Raw genomic sequence first — 26,039 nt, 5'->3', positions numbered from 1 at the left:
ATAATACTGCCCCCTATGTACAAGAATATAACTACTATAATACTGCCCCTATGTACAAGAATATAACTACTATAATACTGCCCCCTATGTACAAGAATATAACTACTATAATACTGCTCTTATGTACAAGAATATAACTACTATAATACTGCACCTATGTACAAGAATATACCTACTATAATACTGCTCCTATGTACAAGAATATAACTACTATAATACTGCCCCTATGTACAAGAATATAACTAGTATAATACTGCCCCTATGTACAAGAATATAACTACTATAATACTGCCCCCTATGTACAAGAATATAACTACTATAATACTGCTCTTATGTACAAGAATATAACTACTATAATACTGCCCCTATGTACAAGAATATAACTACTACTAGATTGTGGCCCGATTCTAACGCATCGGGTATTCTAGAATATGCATGTCCCCGTAGTATATGGACAATGATGATTCCAGAATTCGCGGCAGACTGTGCCCGTCGCTGATTGGTCGAGGTAACCTTTATGACATCATCGTCGCCATGGCAACCATTATGACATCTACGTCGATACTGTGCCCGTCGCTGATTGGTCGAGGCCTGGCGGCCTCGACCAATCAGAGACGCGGGATTTCCAGGACAGACAGACGGAAAAACCCTTAGACAATTATATATATAGATAATACTGCCCCTATGTACAAGAATATAACTACTATAATACTGCCCCTATGTACAAGAATATAACTACTATAATACTGCCTCTATATACAAGAATATAACTACTATAATACTGCCCCTATGTACAAGAATATAACTACTATAATACTGCCCCTATGCACAAGAATATAACTACTATAATACTGCCCCTATGTACAAGAATATAACTACTATAATACTGCCCCTATGTACAAGAATATAACTACTATAATACTGCTCCTATGTACAAGAATATAACTACTATAATACTGCCCCTATGTACAAGAGTATATCTACTATAATACTGCCCCTATGTACAGGAATATAACTACTATAATACTGCCTCTATATACAAGAATATAACTACTATAATACTGCCCCCTATGTACAAGAATATAACTACTATAATACTGCCCCCTATGTACAAGAATATAACTACTATAATACTGCCTCTATATACAAGAATATAACTACTATAATACTGCCTCTATATACAAGAATATAACTACTATAATACTGCCCCTATGTACAGGAATATAACTACTATAATACTGCCTCTATATACAAGAATATAACTACTATAATACTGCTCCTATGCACAAGAATATAACTACTATAATACTGCCCCCTATGTACAAGAATATAACTACTATAATACTGCCCCTATGCACAAGAATATAACTACTATAATACTGCTCCTATGTACAAGAATATAACTACTATAATACTGCTCCTAGCTACAAGAATATAACTACTATAATACTGCCTCTATGTACAAGAATATAACTACTATAATACTGCCTCTATGTACAAGAATATAACTACTATAATACTGCCCCCTATGTACAAGAATATAACTACTATAATACTGCCCCTATGCACAAGAATATAACTACTATAATACTGCTCCTATGTACAAGAATATAACTACTATAATACTGCTCCTAGCTACAAGAATATAACTACTATAATACTGCTCCTATGTACAAGAATATAACTACTATAATACTGCCTCTATGTACAAGAATATAACTACTATAATACTGCCCCCTATGTACAGGAATATAACTACTATAATACTGCTCCTATGTACAAGAATATAACTACTATAATACTGCCTCTATGTACAAGAATATAACTACTATAATACTGCTCCTAGCTACAAGAATATAACTACTATAATACTGCCTCTATGTACAAGAATATAACTACTATAATACTGCCCCTATGTACAAGAATATAACTACTATAATACTGCCCCTATGTACAAGAATATAACTACTATAATACTGCCCCCTATGTACAAGAATATAACTACTATAATACTGCCCCTATGTACAAGAATATAACTACTATAATACTCCTCCTATGTACAAGAATATAACTACTATAATACTGCTCCTATGTACAAGAATATAACTACTATAATACTGCTCCTATGTACAAGAATATAACTACTATAATACTGCCCCCTATGTACAAGAATATAACTACTATAATACTGCCCCTATGTACAAGAATATAACTACTATAATACTGGCCCTATGTACAAGAATATAACTACTATAATACTGCCCCCTATGTACAAGAATATAACTACTATAATACTGCCTCTATGTACAAGAATATAACTACTATAATACTGTCCCTATGTACAAGAATATAACTACTATAATACTGCCTCTATGTACAAGAATATAACTACTATAATACTGCCCCCTATGTACAGGAATATAACTACTATAATACTGCCCCTATGTACAAGAATATAACTACTATAATACTGCCCCTATGTACAAGAATATAACTACTATAATACTCCTCCTATGTACAAGAATATAACTACTATAATACTGCTCCTATGTACAATAATATAACTACTATAATACTGCCCCTATGTACAAGAATATAACTACTATAATACTGCCCCCTATGTACAAGAATATAACTACTATAATACTGCCCCTATGTACAAGAATATATCTACTATAATACTGCTCCCTATGTACAAGAATATAACTACTATAATACTGCCCCTATGTACAAGAATATATCTACTATAATACTGCTCCTATGTACAAGAATATAACTACTATAATACTGCCCCCTATGTACGAGAATATAACTACTATAATACTGCCCCTATGTACAAGAATATAACTACTATAATACTGCCCCCTACGTACAGGAATATAACTACTACAATACTGCTCGGTTCACACGGGTGAATGGTGACTGCAGCTCTGGCAGTGACTGGTGCACAGGACATGTTGTACTGGTGTTGCTGGGAGCTGTGGGACGAGAGGTTTCCTGTTTCGCGCTGTCACTTCCTCCCGGTAATTACATTAGATAGAAGAGGAAGTAACATTCGCAGTGTGGGGGGTCACTGTCACCTTCGCTGCGGACGCCCCCTGTCTTTTGCCCACTACCAGCTCAGACAGCCCACAAGATGACAACATGGCAGACAGGACCGCACATAGCGCCCACTTCTCCTTTCTACATTCCTTGCACATCGACTCTACGACTAAGTCCCCGGACAGATGAGACCGCTCCTTTCTGGCGCCTCTGTCCTCACCCCGGACATCACGTGTTTTGTGCCAGTTACATAAAGAAATTTCTCTATGAAGCAATTATACAGATGGAAAGAGTGCGGTTCATGTCCTTCTTCAATATCACAATCTCGTCACATCTGACAACTGTTCATTAAAAGTATGTGAACCCCTGCCAACGCCGGTCCTCCAGGTTACACTATATACACAGCACACACTACATACATCAGATATACACTATTTATATACAGCGCAGGAAATGCAGCTCTGTAAACGGTCCAAAAGTCATGGGACAATTATCTCAGAAGCTCTTTAATGGGCTGCATGGGCTTCTCCCTCGTTAACCCATCATCAGTTAAGCAGGTAAAAGGTCTGGAGAGGATTCCAGGTGTGGCATTTGCATTTGGAATCTGTTGCTGTGAACCCACAACAGGGGTCAGAGGGGCTCTCAAATAAGAAATAGACCATCATGACGCTGAACGAAAGAAGAAATCCATCAGAGATCAGAAATGTTAGGAACAGCCAAATGAACAGTCTGGCATATTGTGCAAAAAAAAAAAAAAAATAGAGCTCCCTGGTGAGCTGGCAACTCAAAAATGCCTGGATGTCCCCAGAAGACTACAGTGGTGGATGATCGAAGAATCCATTGCATGGTGAAGATAAACTCCTCCATAACATCCACCTAAGTGAAGACCACTCACCAGGAAGTCGGTGTCTCAGAATCAAAGTCTACCCCAAAGAGAAGACGTCATGAGAGCAAATCCAGAGGGGCCACCATAAGGTGCAAACCATTAATGAAATCGAAGGGAATGATGTGCACTCTGGAAACAAAAGTAGAAAGGTGCAGGCTGAACGAAAAGTCCCAATGTTCATGAAAAAACAGCCGCACTCAAGGAGTTTGAAGATTTAGGCCAAAAATATTAGATCTTTATTTGTGCGTACAGACATCACCAGGTGCTTTAGGACGTAGATGGGTTGCGGACAATAAGGTTAACGTTTCGACCGGGGGCGGTCTTTGTCCAAACCTCACTTGTGGTAAGGGTGCAGAGAGGAAAAAAGGAATCAGTCCAATAAAGGCGGTGCCTGTAAGAGCGTGGGGAAGCTTTGTACCTATGTCTGCACCATTACCACAAGTGAGGTTTTGACAAAGACCGCCCCCGGTCGAAACGTTAACCTTATTGTCCACAACCCATATAAGTCATAAAGCACCCAGAGCACAAGAATCTCATTGACTGAAATTAAATATTAATCAACCACAAGACGGATTTAATCTCCAGGTATCAGTGTAATCAGTATAACGGCGCCGACCTGACACTGTGTGTAGTTACTGAGCACAATCCTGCTGACAGGGGCACTTTAAACAACACAATGTAACTCCAAGTCAATCACACTTCTGTGAAATCAACCTGTCCAGTTATGAAGCAAACCTGATTGCGAATGAACTTCTCCTGTTGTTGTGCAAATGGAACAGACAACAGGTAGAAATGATCGGCAATTAGAAAGACAACCCCTATAAACGGAGCGGTTCTGCAGGGGGTGACCACAGACCATTTCTCTGTTTTTATCCTTTTTGGCTATTATTTTGGTCACTTTTGCATTTTGTCATTGCTCTCTCCCCCATAGGTCCTGTACAGTAGGATGAGGCGATGTCTTCCACCCGCAGAAGATGCTCAGGTAGTGCAGCTCATCCAGGATGGCACATCAATGCGAGCTGTGGCAAGAAGAGTAGCTGTGTCTGACATCACAGTGTCCAGTACACCAGGAGACGTGGAGGGGGCCGTAGGAGGGCAACAACCCAGCAGCAGGACCAATACCTCCTCTGTTGTGCAAGGAGGAACAAGAGCAGTGCCAGAGCCCTGCAGAATGACCTCCAGCAGACCACTAACATCCATGTGTCTGCACAAACTGTCAGAAACAGACCCCATGAGGGTGGTATGATGGCATGACATCCACAAGTGGGTGCTGTGCTTACAGACCAGTACCGTGAAGGGCGATTGGCAGATTCGACATTGGCACCCTGTGTTCTTCATGGAGCAGAGCAGGTTCATACTGAGCACATGTGACAAAAATAATAGTCTGGAGATGCTGCGGAGAACGTGCTGCCCCCTGCAACATTCTTCAGCATGTCCGGTTTGGCAGTAGATCAGTAATGGTGTGGGACACATTTCTTTGGAGGGCCACACAGCCCTCCATGTGCTTACCAGAGGTAGCCTGACTGCCATTAGGTACTAGGATGAGATCCTCAGACCCCTTGTGAGACCATATGTTGGTGCACTGGGCCCTGGGTTCCTTCTGATGTATGACAATGCTAGGCCTCATGCTGGAGTGTGTCAGCAGTTCCTGCATGATGAAGACATTGAAGCTATGGACTGGCCCGCCCGTTCCCCAGAACGGAATCCAATCGAGCACATCTGGGACATCATGTCTCGCTCCATCCACAAACGTCACATTGCACCACAGACTGTCAAGGAGTTGGCGGATGCTTTAATCCAGGTCTGGGAGGAGAGCCCTCAGGAGAAAAGCCGCCACCTCACCAGGCGTTGTAGGGAGGTCATACAGGCACATGGAGGCCACACACACTGCTGAGCATCATTTCCTTGTCTTGAAGCATTTCCACTGAAGTTGGATCAGCCTGGAATTTGATTTTCCACTTTGATTTTGAGCATCATTCCAACTCCCGTGTATTACAAATTCACAAAGGCAAATAATCCCTAACTGAGGCCAGTAAGTTTTTTTTCCGGCATGCGCAATTTGCGCTGCCCTTCGAAATTACAGTGCATGCACCGGGGGACGGTCAGGAAGGAAATGGAGGCTGCGCCCGGAGGCCCTGAGTGACGGCTGGGAGGCGTTTGTGTCAAGGGGGAAAAGACCTGCCCCCTTGACAAATTCAGGTATGAGGGGCACATTATAAAAGCGATTATTGCAGCGTTTGCAGGGACCCGAACTAAAAGAGCCACCTTGACAGAATTTTTATTATTATTATTATTATTTATTTATATAGCACCATTAATTCCATGGTGCTGTACATGAGAAAGGGGTTACATACAGGGTTTTAGATATCATTTACAGTAAACAGGTTTACAGTGACAGACCGGTACAGAGGGGAGAGGACCCTGTCCTTGCGGACTTACATTCTATGGGATAGTGGGGAAGAGACAGAAGGTAGGGGTGAGGCGGCGGCGGCTCTGTCGGTGGTGAGGCGGCGGCTCGGTTATTGTAGGCTGTAGGCTTTCCTGAAGAGATGGGTTTTCAGGTTCCGTCTGAAGGATCTGAGGGTGGTGGATAATCGGACGTGTTGAGGCATGGAATTCCAGAGGATGGGGGATATTCGGGAGAAATCTTGGAGGCGATTGTGTGAGGACCGAATAAGTGTGGAGGAGAGTAGGAGGTCTTGGGATGAACGAAGATTGCAGCATTAGTCCTGCACAAGGTGGCTCTTTTAGTTAAAAACGACTGGGGGGGGGGATGACAGATTCCCTTTAACTTTTAATAATGCTATTAAGAAAATTATGATTAAAAACCTGCACTAGTCAGTGTGTATAATTGGACACAAGTGTACTAGTTATTAAACTCACGTCTTTACAGGTGCTCACAGTCCTAATCCTTATAAGTATAGTATTCAGGGGTATGGGGTGAGGAGCGGCTGCTACCTATATCCCCTCAATATTCCACACTACAAAATCACTGGCTGGTGCCATTAACATTTGCTCCTAAGCCTCCCCAACATGTTTCGCCAGCTAGACTGGCGTCATCAGGGGGTTGAGGCTACAAAGGTTTTATGCTGCAGAGTTGTGTCTCCTTGACAAACTAATGGTAGTGGTGGGATCTGCGACCCCTCAGCTGCGTATATTTCATATATGTTCAACCCCTTTAGTTAAGCCTGAAAGTCTCCACTTCAGTAGTATCTCAGCTGTTTCACTGTAAATCCAAAGAGCTGAAATCACGAAGATTTTGTCACAATCCGAATATGTATACGTACACCGCATAAACTATATACAGTCATTGGCAGAAGTGTTGGCACCCTCAGGTTAATATTTGGTTGCGGCCTTTGGAATAAATAACTGCAATCAATTGCTTCCTATAACCATCCATAAGCTTCTTCCACCTCTCAGCTGGAATTTTGGACGACTTCCTACAAACTGCTCCCGGTCTCTCACATGTGAAGGCGTCTTCTCCCAACAACTATTTTGAGATCTCTCCACAGGTGATCTATGGGATTTAGATCCAGACTCATTGCTACCACTTCTAAACTCTCCAGCACTTTGTTTCCATCCATTTCTCGGGGCTTCTTGAAGTATGTTTGCCGTTATTGTCACGCTGGAAGACCCATGACCTAGGACACAAACCCAGCTTTCTGACACTTGACACTTTTCATTATGTCTCGCTCACAGTCAAGGAACCCAGTGCCAAAGGCAGCAACACAACCACAAAACATCTGTGACCCACCACCATATCTGACTGTAGGTACTGTGTTCTTTTCTTTCTAAACCTCACTCCGTTTTCAGTAAATGGTAGAATGATGTGCTTTACCAAAAAGCTCTATCCTGGTCTTATTTGGCCACAAGACACATTTTGGCAAACTGCAGACTAGTTTTTGTTTATGTCTCTGTGTCAGAAGTGGGGTCCTCTTGGGTCTCCTGCCATCGCGTTTCATTTCATTCACATGTGGACGGATAGTTCGTGCCGACAGTGATGCACACAGCCTGCAGGACAGCTTGGATTTCTTTGGAACTTGATTGGGGCTTATCAACCGTCCTGCGTTAAAACCTTACATCAATATTTCTCTGCCGCCTACGTCCAGGGAGATTAGCTGCAGTGGCCGGGGTTGTAAACTTCTTGATTATGTTGCGCACACTGTGGACAAAGGAACATCAAGATATATGGAAATGGACTTGTAACCTTGACATTGTTGATATTGTTAAAAAACGTTGGTTCTCAAGTCCTCAGACAGTTCTCTTCTCCTCTGTCTGTTCTCCATGGCTGCCAGACACTTAGGGTACCGTCTCACAGTGGCACTTTGGTCGCTACGACGGCACGATCCGTGACGTTCCAGCGTCGCTTGATTATCGCTCCAGCGTCGTAGACTGCGGTCACACTTTGCAATGCACGACGCTGGAGCGATAATTTCATGACGTATTTGCGATGTAGAAGCCGTTGGTTACTGTGCGCACATCGTATACAATATCGTGCACACCTTTGTCACACGATGCAATCATGCCGCCACAGCGGGACACTTGACGACGAAAGAAAGTTTCAAACGATCTGCTACGACGTACGATTCTCAGCGGTGTCCCTGATCGCAGTAGAGTGTCAGACACAGCGATATCGTATGGATATCGCTGGAACGTCACGGATCGTGCCGTCGTAGCGACCAAAGTGCCACTGTGAGACAGTACCCTTAGTGTATGGGAGATATGCATCACAGAGGTGCATGTCATCTGTGATATAAACCTGGAGTATTGGTCTAGTACTCCTAGTACGAAGAGGGGTTTATGAGCCATGTTAGGGCCTGGTCTTATTGTGATCAGCTGAATGGTTAGGGCGGAACAGCTAAAAAAAGCTTGACTCTAAACCAAGTGGGCGAACCCGCACTATTGTATTGACTCTCTAATTTATGTTTCTCTTTGTGCCGGACCAGTACTTTATTTCAGTTTTCCTGTGTTGTGGTTTATTAGGACTGAAATAAACCAACTGGTTCCTGTGATACCTCAGATCACTACCAAAACGATCATTCCAAAATCAGTAGCATTGTTACAGTGTATATAACTAAACATATGTAAATGCAATTGCATTCTGGGGAATATACTTCATTATCTGGAACAATTTCAAGGGTGCAGGCACCTTTGGCCATTACTGTCCATGGGTGTGATGTTATGTGGGTATCACTTTGTGTCTATTTATATTTTACTGATTTTCATAATGTTCTCTTGTTGCCCTGTATCATTCCGTGTATTCCCCATATTGTCTAGTCTCAATTATCTTCCAAAAGGCTGATAATTGAGTTAGCTCACTGAGGGTACTGTCACACTCTGCAACTTTCCAACGATCACGACCAGCGATACGACCTGGCCGTGATCGTTGGAAAGTCGTTGTGTGGTCGCTGGGGAGCTGTCACACAGACCGCTCTCCAGCGACCAACGATGCCGAAGGCCCCGGGTAACCAGGGTAAACATCGGGTTACTAAGCGCAGGGCCGCGCTTAGTAACCCGATGTTTACCCTGGTTACCATCGTAAAAGTAAAAAAAAACGTACATACTGACATTCCGGTGTCCTTCAGGTCCCTTGCCGTCCGCTTCCCGCTCTGACTGAGTGCCGCCGTAAAGTGAAAGCAGAGCACAGCGGTGACGTCACTGCTGTGCTCTGCTTTCACTTTACGGCCGGCAGTCAGTCAGAGCGGGAAGCAGACGGCAAGGGACCTGACGGACACCGGAATGTGAGTATGTACGGTTTTGTTTTTTTTACTTTTACGATGGTAACCAGGGTAAACATCGGGTTACTAAGCACGGCCCTGCGCTTAGTAACCCGATGTTTACCCTGGTTACAAGCGAACACATCGTTGGATCGGTGTCACACACACCGATCCAACGATGACAGCGGGAGATCCAGCGACGAAAGAAAGTTCCAAACGATCTGCTACGACGTACGATTCTCAGCAGGGTCCCTGATCGCTGCTGCGTGTCAGACACAGCGATATCGTATGGATATCGCTGGAACGTCACGGATCGTACCGTCGTAGCGATCAAAAGTGCCACTGTGAGACGGTACCTTACTGTCTGCAGACTGACTGTATCTATGGCTCTTGATGACCCCCTGCTGTGCCTTAATCCCCAAGGCACCTTTGTCAGGTCTGGGAAGTCTGAAAACCGCCCCAACACTTACAATGATGGTCTCAACCCCATCTATAAGGCAAGAAATCCCACTTATTAAACCTGACAGGGCACACCTGTGAAGTGAAAACCATTCCCGGTGACTACCTCTTGGAGCTCATCAAGAGAATGCCAAGAGTGTGCAAAGCAGTCATCAAAGCAAAAGGTGGCTAGCTACTGTGAAGAACCTAGAATATAAGACATAATTTCAGTTGTTTCACACTTTTTTGTTCAGTATATAATTCCACATGTGTTAATTCATAGTTTTGATGCCTTCAGTGTGAATGTACAGTTTTCATAGTCATGAAAATACAGAAAAATCTTTAAATGAGAAGGTGTGTCCAAACTTTTGGTCTGTACTGTACATCAGATATACATTATATATACACACAGCACACACTATATACATCAGGTATACACTACATATACACAACACACACTATATACATATATACATTAGGTAAACACTATATACACACACAGGACACACAATGTACATCAGGTAAACACTATATATATATATATATATATATATATATATATATATATATATATATATACAGCACACACTATATACATCAGGTAAACACTATATATACACAGCACAGACTATATACATCAGGTACATACTATATATACACACAGCACACACTATATATGTCACGATAATGTGAATATGCCATGTTTGAGTATCTGCCTAGCTTTACAAGACACATGCTGCAGGCTATTCCAACCCCCCTTCTTTCCTTTCCCACTGCCTTCGCTGGTATAGGCACAAACCCCTATGGCCGAGACCCTGTGTATCTTGAAACTCCAGTGTGGGGCTCTGACCCTCCTCACTCCTTCCATCCTCCCTCCCGTAGGAATTTCTTTGTCTCCAACCACCTGGGCTTGCTGCGTGTGGGGGAGATATTAAAGAAGCCATAATGCGATGCCAGTGTATGATAGAAATATGACAGATACATATTTGGAACGTGCTTTGATAAGAGCTTCGCTACAGGGGCTTTTGCTAAAATCTAGCACCAAGAGAACCATAGAAATGGATTTCTCCTAAACAGAGTGGAATAGCTAGCCTGAGTTTAGACTCATTAGAAAGCTAATTTCAATATAAGATGAGTGATGTGTGTGCCGTTATTCTGCTAGATTTTCAAGCTCAGTTAGGAGTATTACAAGTTTTCTTACCAAAATGTGCACCCGGGCAGCTAGAGGAGGGTGCAGGTAAACCAGCCCCTTTAGTGATGTCACAAGCCCAGAAGTATAAGTTACTGCACTGAGCCCAGCCTTCAGTCTTGCCTGAGAAGCTGTTGCACCAGGACCCTCTGATGAATTGGGATGTCTGGCTCCTCCCACCAGCAAGGTTAGCTAGAATGATCTAAGCAACCTGTGAGTGTTTATCTTCTTTAATCCCTGTTTACTTGTAATTGCTTGTACATACTTTGATTGTCTGGTATTGTAAAATCTTTTTACACCTTCTGTAAACACTGCCTAACTTTTGGAGTAAACTATAAAATTACTGGTTCGTCTTCTCCATGTTCTATAGCGAATTTACACGTGCCTGAAGTTAATTACGCTACTAATTTGGGTTGGCTCGAACCCCTCTCTGTAAGGAATCTGAGCTGGTGGCAGCGAAGTGTGTTCTGGGGGCTAGGTGGGTAAAGCTGGCAGCAACGGAAAGGGGTTTTATAATCTATTGTCTGGCTGCGGCCTGAGCATTTATAATTCCCTCGCTGCAGCGTGCCTGCTAGCCAGTCCACAGTGAAGCGGCCCATCCAGCGACTAATTATCCCAGGTGCAGTTCCCTGACTGACCTGAGGGTAAGGGGGGCGCCAGAGAGCTGCAAGTTCCGAAGCGGAACTGGAAGGCCATGTGCACACGTTCAGGATTTTTCGCTATAAAAACGTGATAAAAACGCTTACATATGCCTCCTATTATTTACAGGGTATTCCGAATTTTTTGTGCAAATGTTGCATTTTTTTCCGTGAAAAAATCGCATCGCGGAAAAAAAAAGCAACATGTTCATTAAAAATGCGGAATTGCGGGGATTCCGCACACCTAGGAGTGCATTGATCTGCTTACTTCCCGCACGGGGCTGTGCACACCATGCGGGAAGTAAGCAGATTATGTGCGGTTGGTACCCAGGGTGGAGGAGAGGAGACTCTCCTCCACGGACTGGGCACCATATAATTGGTAAAAAAAAAGAATTAAAATAAAAAAGTGAAATACTCACCCTCTGATGGCCCCCGAAGTGTTCCAGCCTCTCCGGTGCATGCTTTCTCTTCCGTTCCTATAGATGGTGTGGTTCAGGACCTGCGATGACGTCGCTGTCTTGTGATTGGTCGCGTGACCGCTCATGTGACTCACGCGACCAATCACAAGCCGCGACATCATCGAAGGTCCTGCACACATACACCATCTATAGGAACGGACGCCGCTGAGGAGATTGCCTGTCTGCAGAGGGTGAGTATAACCATTTTTTAATTTTTTTTATTATTTTTAAACATTCTATCTTTTACTATAGATGCGGCATAAGCAGCATCTATAGTAACAAGTTGGTCACACTTGTCAAACAGTATGTTTGACAAGTGTGACCAACTTGTCAGTCAGTTTTCCAAGCGATGCTACAGATCGCTTGGAAAACTTTAGCATTCTGCAAGCTAATTACGCTTGCAGAATGCTAAAAAAACCGCGAAAAAAACAAAAAAAAAACCGCAAAAAAAAATATGCGGATTTCTTGCAGAAAATTTCCGGTTTTCTTCAGGAAATTTCTGCAAGAAATCCGGACGTGTGCACATACCCGAAAGCGGGATATACATAAATCCCTGCAGTTCGTGATATTGTAGCAGCAGTGGGATAACTAAAATAAGCTCCTGCGGTAAATTGATAGGTCAATAGCCTTCTTTGTGTTTTCATCACATTGTAGCAGTGGTGGGATAACTAAGATAAGCCCCCCTGCACATGTGGTAGCCGTGTGCTGGCCAAAGGTCACCTCCCCTTTTCGTGACAATATACATCAGGAATACTATATATATATATATATATGTGTGTGTCTCAATGACATGTATATATATATATATATATATATATATATATATATATATATATATATATATATATATATATATATATATATATATATATACACTCACTGGCCACTTTATTAGGTCCACCTGTCCAACTTCTTGTTAACACTTAATTTCTAATCAGCCAATCACATGGCGGCAACTCAGTGCATTTAGGCATGTAGACATGGTCAAGACAATCTCCTGCAGTTCAAACCGAGCATCAGTATGGGGAAGAAAGGTGATTTGAGTGCCTTTGAACGTGGCATGGTTGTTGGTGCCAGAAGGGCTGGTCTGAGTATTTCAGAAACTGCTGATCTACTGGGATTTTCACGCACAACCATCTCTAGGGTTTACAGAGAATGGTCCGAAAAAGAAAAAAAATCCAGTGAGCGGCAGTTCTGTGGGCGGAAATGCCTTGTTGATGCCAGAGGTCAGAGGAGAATGGGCAGACTGGTTCGAGCTGATAGAAAGGCAACAGTGACTCAAATCGCCACCCGTTACAACCAAGGTAGGCCTAAGAGCATCTCTGAACGCACAGTGCGTCGAAGTTTGAGGCAGATGGGCTACAGCAGCAGAAGACCACACCGGGTACCACTCCTTTCAGCTAAGAACAGGAAACTGAGGCTACAATTTGCACAAGCTCATCGAAATTGGACAGTAGAAGATTGGAAAAACGTTGCTTGGTCTGATGAGTCTCGATTTCTGCTGCGACATTCGGATGGTAGGGTCAGAATTTGGCGTAAACAACATGAAAGCATGGATCCATCCTGCCTTGTATGGAGCATCTTTGGGATGTGCAGCCGACAAATCTGCGGCAACTGTGTGATGCCATCATGTCAATATGGACCAAAATCTCTGAGGAATGCTTCCAGCACCTTGTTGAATCTATGCCACGAAGAATTGAGGCAGTTCTGAAGGCAAAAGGGGTCCAACCCGTTACTAGCATGGTGTACCTAATAAAGTGGCCGGTGAGTGTATATATATATATATATATATATACAGTGGGGCAAAAAAGTATTTAGTCAGTCAGCAATAGTGCAAGTTCCACCACTTAAAAGGATGAGAGGCGTCTGTAATTTACATCATAGGTAGACCTCAACTATGGGAGACAAACTGAGAAACAAAAATCCAGAAAATCACATTGTCTGATTTTTTAACATTTTATTTGCATATTATGGTGGAAAATAAGTATTTGGTCAGAAACAAACAATCCAGATTTCTGGCTCTCACAGACCTGTAACTTCTTCTTTAAGAGTCTCCTCTTTCCTCCCCTCATTACCTGTAGTAATGGCACCTGTTTAAACTTGTTATCAGTATAAAAAGACACCTGTGCACACCCTCAAACAGTCTGACTCCAAACTCCACTATGGTGAAGACCAAAGAGCTGTCAAAGGACACCAGAAACAAAATTGTAGCCCTGCACCAGGCTGGGAAGACTGAATCTGCAATAGCCAACCAGCTTGGAGTGAAGAAATCAACAGTGGAAGCAATAATTAGAAAATGGAAGACATTCAAGACCACTGATAATCTCCCTCGATCTGGGGCTCCACGCAAAATCCCACCCCGTGGGGTCAGAATGATCACAAGAACGGTGAGCAAAAATCCCAGAACCACGCGGGGGGACCTAGTGAATGAACTGCAGAGACCTGGGACCAATGTAACAAGGCCTACCGTAAGTAACACACTACGCCACCATGGACTCAGATCCTGCAGTGCCAGACGTGTCCCACTGCTTAAGCCAGTACATGTCCGGGCCCGTCTGGAGTTTGCTAGAGAGCATTTGGATGATCCAGAGGAGTTTTGGGAGAATGTCCTATGGTCTGATGAAACCAAACTGGAACTGTTTGGTAGAAACACAACTTGTCGTGTTTGGAGGAAAAAGAATACTGAGTTGCATCCATCAAACACCATACCTACTGTAAAGCATGGTGGTGGAAACATTATGCTTTGGGGCTGTTTCTCTGGAAAGGGGCCAGGACGACTGATCCGGGTACATGAAAGAATGAATGGGGCCATGTATCGTGAGATTTTGAGTGCAAACCTCCTTCCATCAGCAAGGGCATTGAACATGAAACGTGGCTGGGTCTTTCAACATGACAATGATCCAAAGCACACCGCCAGGGCAACGAAGGAGTGGCTTCGTAAGAAGCATTTCAAGGTCCTGGAGTTGCCTAGCCAGTCTCCAGATCTCAACCCTATAGAAAACCTTTGGAGGGAGTTGAAAGTCCGTGTTGCCAAGCGAAAAGCCAAAAACATCACTGCTCTAGAGGAGATCTGCATGGAGGAATGGGCCAACATACCAACAACAGTGTGTGGCAACCTTGTGAAGACTTACAGAAAACGTTTGACCTCTGTCATTGCCAACAAAGGTTATATTACAAAGTATTGAGATTGAATTTTGTTTCTGACCAAATACTTATTTTCCACCATAATATGCAAATAAAATGTTAAAAAATCAGACAATGTGATTTTCTGGATTTTTGTTTCTCAGTTTGTCTCCCATAGTTGAGGTCTTCCTATGATGTAAATTACAGACGCCTCTCATCTTTTTAAGTGGTGGAACTTGCACTATTGCTGACTGACTAAATACTTTTTTGCCCCACTGTATATATATACACACACACACACACTAGATGGTGGCCCGATTCTAACACATCGGGTATTCTAGAATATGTATGTATGTATGTGCGTTGCGCTTAGCACTGCCACGGAGTATATAGCACAGCCACGGAGTATATAGCACAGCCACGGAGTATATAGCACAGCCACGGAGTATATAGCACAGCCACGGAGTATATAGCACAGCCACGGAGTATATAGCACAGCCACGGAGTATATAGCACAGCCACGGAGTATATAGCACAGCCACGGAGTATATAGCACAGCCACGGAGTATATAGCACAGCCACGTAGTATATAGCACAGCCACGTAGTATATAGCACAGCCACGTAGTATATAGCACAGCCACGTAGTATATAGCACAGCCACATAGTATATAGCACAGCCACATAGTATATAGCACAGCCACATAGTATATAGCACAGCCACATAGTATATAGCACAGCCACATAGTATATAGCACAGCCACATAGTATATAGCACAGCCACATAGTATATAGCACAGCCACATAGTATATAGCACAGCCACATAGTATATAGCACAGCCACATAGTATATAGCACAGCCACATAGTATATAGCACAGCCACATAGTATATAGCACAGCCACATAGTATATAGCACAGCCACATAGTATATAGCACAGCCACATAGTATATAGCACAGCCACATAGTATATAGCACAGCCACATAGTATATAGCACAGCCACATAGTATATAGCACAGCCACATAGTATATAGCACAGCCACATAGTATATAGCACAGCCACATAGTATATAGCACAGCCACATAGTATATAGCACAGCCACATAGTATATAGCACAGCCACATAGTATATAGCACAGCCACATAGTATATAGCACAGCCACATAGTATATAGCACAGCCACATAGTATATAGCACAGCCACATAGTATATAGCACAGCCACATAGTATATAGCACAGCCACATAGTATATAGCACAGCCACATAGTATATAGCACAGCCACATAGTATATAGCACAGCCACATAGTATATAGACAAGGACGGCCACCAAATCCCTGGTACCAAAGATTCCAGGATGACCAGCCAACACCGAACAATGAACCTCAGAGATAACTCTACTAGTCCATCTATCAGGGACAAACAGTTTCTCTGCTGGACAACGGTCAGGTCTATCAGCCTGAAACTCCTGTAGCACCCGCCGTAAATCAGGGGAGATGGCAGACAAAATCACCCCCTCTTTGAGAATACCAGCCGGCTCAGGAACTGCCGGAGAATCAGGCACAAAACTCCTTGAAAGGGCATCAGCCTTCACATTCTTAGAACCCGGAAGGTATGAAACCACGAAATCGAAACGGGAGAAAAACAGTGACCATTGAGCCTGTCTAGGGTTCAACCGCTTGGCAGACTCGAGATAAGTCAGATTCTTGTGATCCGTCAAGACCACCACGCGATGCTTGGCGCCCTCCAGCCAATGTCGCCACTCCTCGAATGCCCACTTCATAGCCAACAACTCCCGATTGCCAACATCATAATTACGCTCAGCAGGCGAAAACTTCCTAGAAAAGAAAGCACATGGCTTCATCACAGAGCCATCAGAACTTCTTTGAGATAGAACAGCCCCTGCTCCAATCTCAGAAGCATCCACCTCGACCTGAAAAGGGAGCGAAACATCTGGCTGACACAACACAGGGGCCGAAGAGAAACGACGTTTTAACTCCTGAAAAGCCTCAACGGCCGCAGAGGACCAATTCACCACATCTGCACCTTTCTTGGTCAAATCAGTCAACGGTTTAACCACACTAGAGAAATTAGCGATGAAGCGACGGTAAAAATTAGCAAAGCCCAGGAACTTCTGAAGGCTCTTCACAGATGTAGGCTGAGTCCAATCATAAATGGCCTGAACTTTAACAGGATCCATCTCGATAGTAGAAGGGGAAAAAATGAAGCCCAAAAATGAAACCTTCTGAACTCCAAAGAGACATTTAGACCCCTTCACAAACAAGGAATTAGCACGAAGGGCCTGGAACACCATTCTGACCTGCTTCACATGAGACTCCCAATCATCCGAAAAGACCAAAATATCATCCAAATATACGATCATGAATCTATCCAGGTACTTTCGGAAGATGTCATGCATAAAGGACTGAAACACAGATGGGGCATTAGAAAGCCCGAATGGCATCACCAGGTACTCAAAATGGCCCTCGGGCGTATTAAATGCTGTTTTCCATTCATCGCCTTGTTTAATACGCACAAGATTATACGCCCCTCGAAGATCAATCTTGGTGAACCAACTAGCCCCCTTAATCCGAGCAAACAAATCAGACAGCAGAGGCAAAGGGTACTGAAATTTGACCGTGATTTTATTGAGAAGGCGGTAATCTATACAAGGTCTCAGAGAACCATCCTTCTTGGCCACAAAAAAGAACCCTGCTCCCAATGGTGACGACGACGGGCGAATATGCCCTTTCTCCAAGGACTCCTTTATATAAATCCGCATAGCGGCGTGTTCCGGCACAGATAAATTGAAAAGTCGGCCCTTAGGAAACTTACTACCAGGAATCAAATTAATAGCACAATCACAATCCCTATGAGGAGGTAGGGCACTGGATTTGGGCTCATCAAATACATCCCGGTAATCCGACAAAAACTCAGGGACTTCAGAAGGAGTGGAAGAAGAAATTGACAACAATGGAACATCACCATGCACCCCTTGACAACCCCAACTGGACACAGACATTGATTTCCAGTCCAATACTGGATTATGGACCTGTAGCCATGGCAAACCCAACACGACCACATCATGCAAATTATGCAACACCAAAAAGCGAATATCCTCCTGATGTGCAGGAGCCATGCACATGGTCAACTGAGTCCAGTACTGAGGTTTATTCTTGGCCAAAGGCGTAGCATCAATTCCCCTCAAAGGAATGGGATACTGTAAAGGCTCCAAGAAAAAACCACAGCGCCTGGCAAACTCCAAGTCCATCAAATTCAGGGCAGCGCCTGGGTCCACAAATGCCATAACAGAGTAGGATGACAAAGAGCAAATCAGAGTAACGGACAAAAGAAATTTAGGCTGTACAGTACCAATGGTGACAGACCTAGCGAACCGCTTAGTGCGCTTAGGACAATCAGAGATAGCATGAGTGGAGTCACCACAGTAAAAACACAGCCCATTCTGACGTCTGTGTTCTTGCCGTTCAGCTCTGGTCAAAGTCCTATCACATTGCATAGGTTCAGGCCTCCGCTCAGAGGGTACCGCCAAATGGTGCACAGTTTTGCACTCACGCAAGCGCTGATCGATCTGAATGGCCAAGGACATAGACTCATTCAGACCAGCAGGTGTGGGGAACCCCACCATAACATCCTTAAGGGCTTCAGAAAGACCCTTTCTGAAAATTGCAGCCAGGGCACACTCATTCCATTGAGTAAGCACAGACCACTTTCTAAACTTCTGACAATATACCTCCGCTTCATCCTGACCCTGACACAAAGCCAGCAAGTTTTTCTCTGCCTGATCCACTGAATTCGGTTCATTATAAAGCAATCCAAGCGCCAGAAAAAACGCATCTACATTAAGCAATGCAGGATCTCCTGGCGCAAGGGAGAATGCCCAGTCTTGAGGGTCGCCACGCAACAAAGAGATAATTATTTTTACTTGCCGAATGGGGTCACCAGAGGAGCGGGGTTTCAAAGCAAGAAACAGTCTACAATTGTTTTTGAAATTAAGGAACTTAGATCTATCCCCAGAAAACAAATCAGGAATTGGAATTCTAGGCTCTAACATCGGATTCTGAACTACATAATCTTGAATGCTTTGTACCCTTGCAGTGAGTTGATCCACACAAGAGGACAGACCCTGAATGTACATATCTACACCTGTGTCCTGAACCACCCAAAGTTTAAGGGGAAAAGGAAGACAAAACACACTGCAGAGAAAAAAAAATGGTCTCAGAACTTCTCTTATCCCTCTATTGAGATGCATTAACACTTTGTGGCCAGTTGTACTATTATGGACCTGGTGGTTAGGAGCACCCGGAATGACCTGATGGTTAAACTGTAGAACAGGACAAGCTCTGGGAAGTGGGAGCTCTGCTGACCGCAAACCCTAATCCCATCACACACACTAGAAATAGCCGTGGAGCGTACCTAACTCTGCCTAGACGCCTCTTCACAGCCTAAGAGCTAACTACCCCTAAAGATAGGAAATTAAGCCTTACCTTGCCTCAGAGAAATTCCCCAAAGGAAAAGGCAGCCCCCCACAAATATTGACTGTGAGTTAAGAGGAAAGTCACAAACACAGGAATGAAACAGGTTTTAGCAAAGGAGGCCAGACTTACTAAACAGACAGAGAATAGAAAAGGTATCTTTGCGGTCAGCACAAAAAACTACAAAATGCCACGCAGAGTGTGCAAAAAGACCCCCGCACCGACTCACGGTGCGGAGGTGCCACTCTGCATCCCAGAGCTTCCAGCTAGCAAAGCAATATCATAATAGCAGGCTGGACAAGAAAACAATGAACAACAAAATAACTAGCAGGGACTTATCTTCTGCTGGAGTAGACAGGTCATCAGAAAGATCCAGGAGAGATCTGAACCAGTACTAAGACATTGACAGCTGGCATGGAGTAACGATCTGAGTGGAGTTAAATAGAGCAGCCAGCCTAGCCCTAAACGAGGGCAGCTGGGGAAGGAATCTCAGAACCAGCAGCTCCACTCACAGCCACCAAAGGGAGTCCACGGACAGAATTCGCCGAAGTACCATTCATGACCACAGGAGGGAGTTCGAGAACGGAATTCACAACAGCACACGTAGTATATAGCACAGCCACGTAGTATATAGCAGTCAGGTAGTATATAGCAGCCACACAGGGTGGATAAAAATCAATGTTTTTTTAAAAAAATCAAAAAAATCGGATTTTTTTTATTTAAATCGGATTTTTTTGATTTAAATCGGATTTTTTTCAATAAACTGCTTTTTGAGGAAAATATTTTACCATCCAAAGGTTCTTCCATCATGAGATAAAGCTGAGTTGTTTAACTCAGTAGAATAAAGGCTGTATATGTGTAACATTCACAATGCCATGCTCTTCCAGAGGTTTCTGTAGGATGCTGACTATCCAACAAGTTTGGGCATGTCAACTGAATGGAAAAAGAAACTAAACCAAAAGTGAAACCAAGCTAGAAGTGTGGAATTAAAGGGGCAGTATGAACAAAATGTGGAGGCTATTAATAGTTTATACAATTAAGACATGCTGCTTTTAAACACCTACCTATTGCCATATAGTAAAACAAAAAAGATTTTTACTTACTTTGGGGTCCCCCCCTCACCCTGGCGTTAGATCGTTGCCCCTAGTTTCGTCCGTGTAACTATGGGCGCACATGCGCACTGCTCTCACTTCTCATTTTAATCGTGATTTATATTAAAAAAAACCTTTTGATTTAAATCAGTGATTTAAATCATGATTAAAATCATGATTTAAATCGATCCGATTTAAATAGAAAAAAATCTTTTGATTTAAATCGTGATTTAAATCATGATTTAAATCGGCGTGATTTAAATCAATCCACCCTGCAGCCACATAGCATATAACACAGCCCACACAGTATATAACACAGTCCATGCAGTATATAACACAGCCCACGCACTATAACACAGCCCACGTAGTATATAACACAACCCACGCAGTATATAACACATGCCACGCAGTATATAGCACAGCCACGTAGTATATAACACAGTCCACACAGTATATAACACAGCCCACGTAATATATAGCACAGCCCACGCAGTATATAACAGCCCACGTAGTATATAACACAACCCACTTAGTATATGACAACCCACGTAGTATATAACACAACCCACTTAGTATATGACAACCCACGTAGTATATGACACAACCCACGTAGTATATAACACAGCCCCCGCAGTATATAACACAGCCCACGTAATAAATAGCACAGCCCAAGCAGTATATAACACAGCCCATGTAGTATATAACACAGCCCACGTAATAAATAGCACAGCCCATGCAGTACATAACACAGCCCACGTAGTATATAACACAACCAATGCAGTATATAACACAGCCCACGTAGTATATACAGTAGCACAGCCACGTAATATATAAGAGAGTCCACGCAGTATATAACACAGCCCAAGTAATATATAGCACAGCCCACGCAGTATATAACACAGCCCACGTAATATATAGCACAGCCCACGTAGTATATAGCACAGCCCACGTAGTATATAACACAGCCCACGCAGTATATAACACAGCCCACGCAGTATATAACACAGCCCACGCAGTATATAACACAGCCCACGCAGTATATAACACAGCCCACGTAGTATATAATACAACCCATGCAGTATATAACAGCCCATGTAATATATAGCACAGCCCACGTAGTATATAACACAGTCCACACAGTATATAACACAGCCCACGTAATATATAGCACAGCCCACGCAGTATATAACAGCCCATGTAGTATATAACACAACCCACGTAGTATATAACACAGGCCACGCAGTATATAGCACAGCACATGTAGTATATAGCACAGCCCACGTAGTATATAGCACAGCCCACACAGTATATAACAGAGCCCACGTAATATATAGCACAGTCCACGCAGTATATAACACAGCCCACGCAGTATATAACACAGCCCACGCAGTATATAACACAGGCCACGCAGTATATAACACAGGCCACGCAGTATATAACACAGCCCACGCAGTATATAACACAGCCCACGCAGTATATAACACAGCCCACGCAGTATATAACACAGGCCACGCAGTATATAACACAGGCCACGCAGTATATAACACAGGCCACGCAGTATATAGCAGTGTGGGCACCATATCCCTGTTAAAAAAAAAATAAAAATAAAAATATTTATATACTCACCCTCCGGCGTCCAGCGAAGCTGTTTGGATGCGCACGATGCTGCCGCCAGCTTATGTTCTGTTCTCGCGAGACCGCTAAATCATCTGGGTAATTTCGCAATGCATCACTGGGAACGGAAGCTGGCGGCAGCATCGCGCGCATCGGTGGATGGCAGAAGGTGAGAATAGCACCATTGTTTATTTTTTTTAACATTATATCTTTTTACTATTGATGCTGCATAGGCAGGGCGACACACTGGCACTGAGTGGAGGAGAGTAGGGAGGGGCCAATTCGCGGCCGGACTTAGTCTACGTTCACATTAGCGTTCGGCGCCGCAGCGTCGCCGCATGCGCCCCTATATTTAACATGGGGGCGCATGGACATGCGTTGTGCTGCGTTTTGCGACGCATGCGTTTTTTTGGCCGCAAGCGTTGGGCGCAGATAACGCAACAAGTTGCATTTTTTTTGCGTCCAACTTTTGGCAGAAAAGGACGCATGCGTCGCAAACCGCAGCGTTTTAGCGTGCGTTTTGTTGCGTTTTGCGTTGCGTCGCCGACGCTGCGGCGCACAACGTAAATGTGAACGTAGCCTAAGCCGGCCGCGCCCGATCAGTGACGCGGGATTTCCGTTACAGACGGAAGTGACCCTTGGACGATTATATAGATAGATATCGCACACATCATATACACACACTATACATATCACACAGACACACACTATACACACAGTATATATACACTATAGATATTGCACACATCATATACACACACTATACATATCACACACTATATACACATCACACTATAAACACATCATACATATCGCACACATCACACACTATACACAACATACACACACACACTATATATATATATATATACACACACACACACACACATACACACTATATATACACACTATACATACACACACTATGTATATATACACACACACACACACACACTATACACATCACACACACTCCCTCTCTCCGCTCTGCGGTCTCCGCCGTGTCCGGCAGGTGAGGGCTATGTGGACTGTACCAATAATCACCGCTGGGGGGAGGACACACCGGGATACAGGATGATGGGGGGGAGCCCACACATAACGGGATGTACCACTGCGCAGACAGGATGGGGCGGCGCACACGCGGTGTGTGATGGGGGCTCAGTTCTGCACTCAGCCCTTCTCACCTTTCTCCGTTCCCGTTCTCCGGTGCGCGCTCTCAACCGTTTAGCCCCGTCCGGGAGCGCGCTCCCTCTTCCTGCCCCGGAGGCGCGTTCTGTCTGCGCGTTCTCGTAAGCCCCGCCCACACCCTTTGCCAGTACGTCCTGCGTGTGGCTCGTCGGCCGCCATCTTTAGTATTGGCAGGCTGTGCCAGGTTGTGAGGTCCCGCAGCTTGTTATATCAGGCCGTCAGTCATTTTCAGTAAAGCGCGGCTTGTCCCAGCAGCTGTGCACTGTCCACGGCGGGGGAGGGGAGAGCGACTGCGAGTGGGCCGCCCCTAGTAACCCCGCCCCCGAGTAGCCCCGCCCACGCACACTTTTCCATTCTTCCTCTGTACAGGGAGGGCGCTGTTCTCCGGTGTCCGTCCCGCCTCTTGTTTCCCGTATTGGTGCGGTATGAGCGGCCCGGTCACATGACCCTCCGCTCAGTGCCATGGCGCAGACACTAAACCTGTTTGTATTTTTGTTTCTGTTTATTCCCTTTTTTAGTCGCCGTTACCTGAGACCTTCTGTTCTTTCCGTCCGTGGGGCGTTCACCATTCGGGTCGTTTTACGCCTTGTGAGATCGGACTCCGTCCGGCGACACTGAGTACGATTAGTTTATACATTTCATTATTTTTGGCACCAGTGGGATGACACTGTTACTTTTATACATTTTTTTTGCTTTTCTCTTCATCTTCAGCACTTAGAAGGCAGCGATCAGACCTGGGTCCCGCAGACGCCGCTCCTCATTCCGCCCCTGAAGTGATGGCGCCTCCGTCCACCGCCGCGGGACCGCTGAGGTCAGGTGACGACTCGGGCAAATCTGGCAGATATGAGATGGGCTACACGGATGGTGATTCTGCTACCGGCTCCCGACCCATCACTTACCCCGGCGGCCTACAGGATACTTTTACTTTTGGGGACGTTATGCCTTGTGGTGATGTCACTGCATCGCTCTGCCTGAGCCGCCCCCCAACACAAGAAGAGATGGAGGCTCTGGTGGGGGGGAGCCTGGATTACACAGGGGTACATTTTTGATATATCCTTTTATTATTGGCACTGGGGGTTGAGCAGTGTAGCATCATACTGTATGGGGGGCATCATACTTTATGGGGGCTCTGGGACACATCATACTGTATGGGAGGCATCATACTGTATTGGGGCTCTGGGACACATCATACTGTATGGGGGGCATCATACTTTATGGGGGCTCTGGGACACATCATACTGTATGGGGGGCATCATACTGTATTGGGGCTCTGGGACACATCATACTGTATGGGGGGCATCATACTTTATGGGGGCTCTGGGACACATCATACTGTATGGGGGGCATCATACTGTATTGGGGCTCTGGGACACATCATACTGTATGGGGGCATTATACTGTATGGGAGCTCTGGGACACATCATACTGTATGGGGGGCATCATACTGTATTGGGGCTCTGGGACACATCATACTGTATGGGGGGCATCATACTTTATGGGGGCTCTGGGACACATCATACTGTATGGGGGCATCATACTTTATGGGGGCTCTGGGACACATCATACTGTATAGGGGGCATCATACTTTATGGGGGCTCTGGGACACATCATACTGTATGGGGGGCATCATACTTTATGGGGGCTCTGGGACACATCATACTGTATGGGGGGCATCATACTGTATGGGAGGCATCATACTGTATGGGAGGCATCATACTGTATTGGGGCTCTGGGACACATCATACTGTATGGGAGGCATCATACTGTATGGGAGGCATCATACTGTATTGGGGCTCTGGGACACATCATACTGTATGGGGGGCATCATACTGTATGGGGGCTCTGGGACCCATCATACTGTATGGGAGGCATCATACTGTATGGGGGCTCTGGGACACATCATACTGTATAGGAGACATCATACTGTATGGGAGCTCTGGGACACATCATACTGTATGGGAGGCATCATACTGTATGGGGGCTCTGGGACACATCATACTGTATGGGGGGCATCATACTTTATGGGGGCTCTGGGACCCATCATACTGTATGGGGGGCATCATACTGTATGGGGGCTCTGGGACACATCATACTGTGTGGGGGGCATCATACTGTATGGGGTCTCTGGGACACATGATACTGTATAGGAGATATCATACTGTATG

General features: G+C 44.4%; 1 protein-coding gene across 11 annotated transcripts in view; it reads right to left on the bottom strand.

The window, feature by feature from the left end:
* The window catches only part of DTNB (dystrobrevin beta), a 109,342-nt gene extending 85,286 nt beyond the window's left edge, over window positions 1-24,056 (bottom strand). For 8 of the 11 annotated variants that reach the window (XM_077291880.1, XM_077291879.1, XM_077291884.1 and 5 more), the window contains exon 1: window positions 23,871-23,986. The gene's annotated coding sequence lies outside the window, so the exon portion shown is untranslated. Of the gene's footprint in view, window positions 1-23,870 lie in introns of all 11 variants that reach the window. The other 3 variants (XM_077291887.1, XM_077291885.1, XM_077291888.1) reach the window with 2 other exon arrangements.
* Window positions 24,057-26,039: the final 1,983 nt, after the last annotated feature.

This window comes from Ranitomeya variabilis, chromosome 2, assembly GCF_051348905.1.
Source record: "Ranitomeya variabilis isolate aRanVar5 chromosome 2, aRanVar5.hap1, whole genome shotgun sequence".
Taxonomy (NCBI): Eukaryota; Metazoa; Chordata; class Amphibia; order Anura; family Dendrobatidae; genus Ranitomeya; species Ranitomeya variabilis.
Note: the sequence above shows the minus strand (reverse complement) of the source record. Positions and strands in the feature narration are given on the sequence as shown.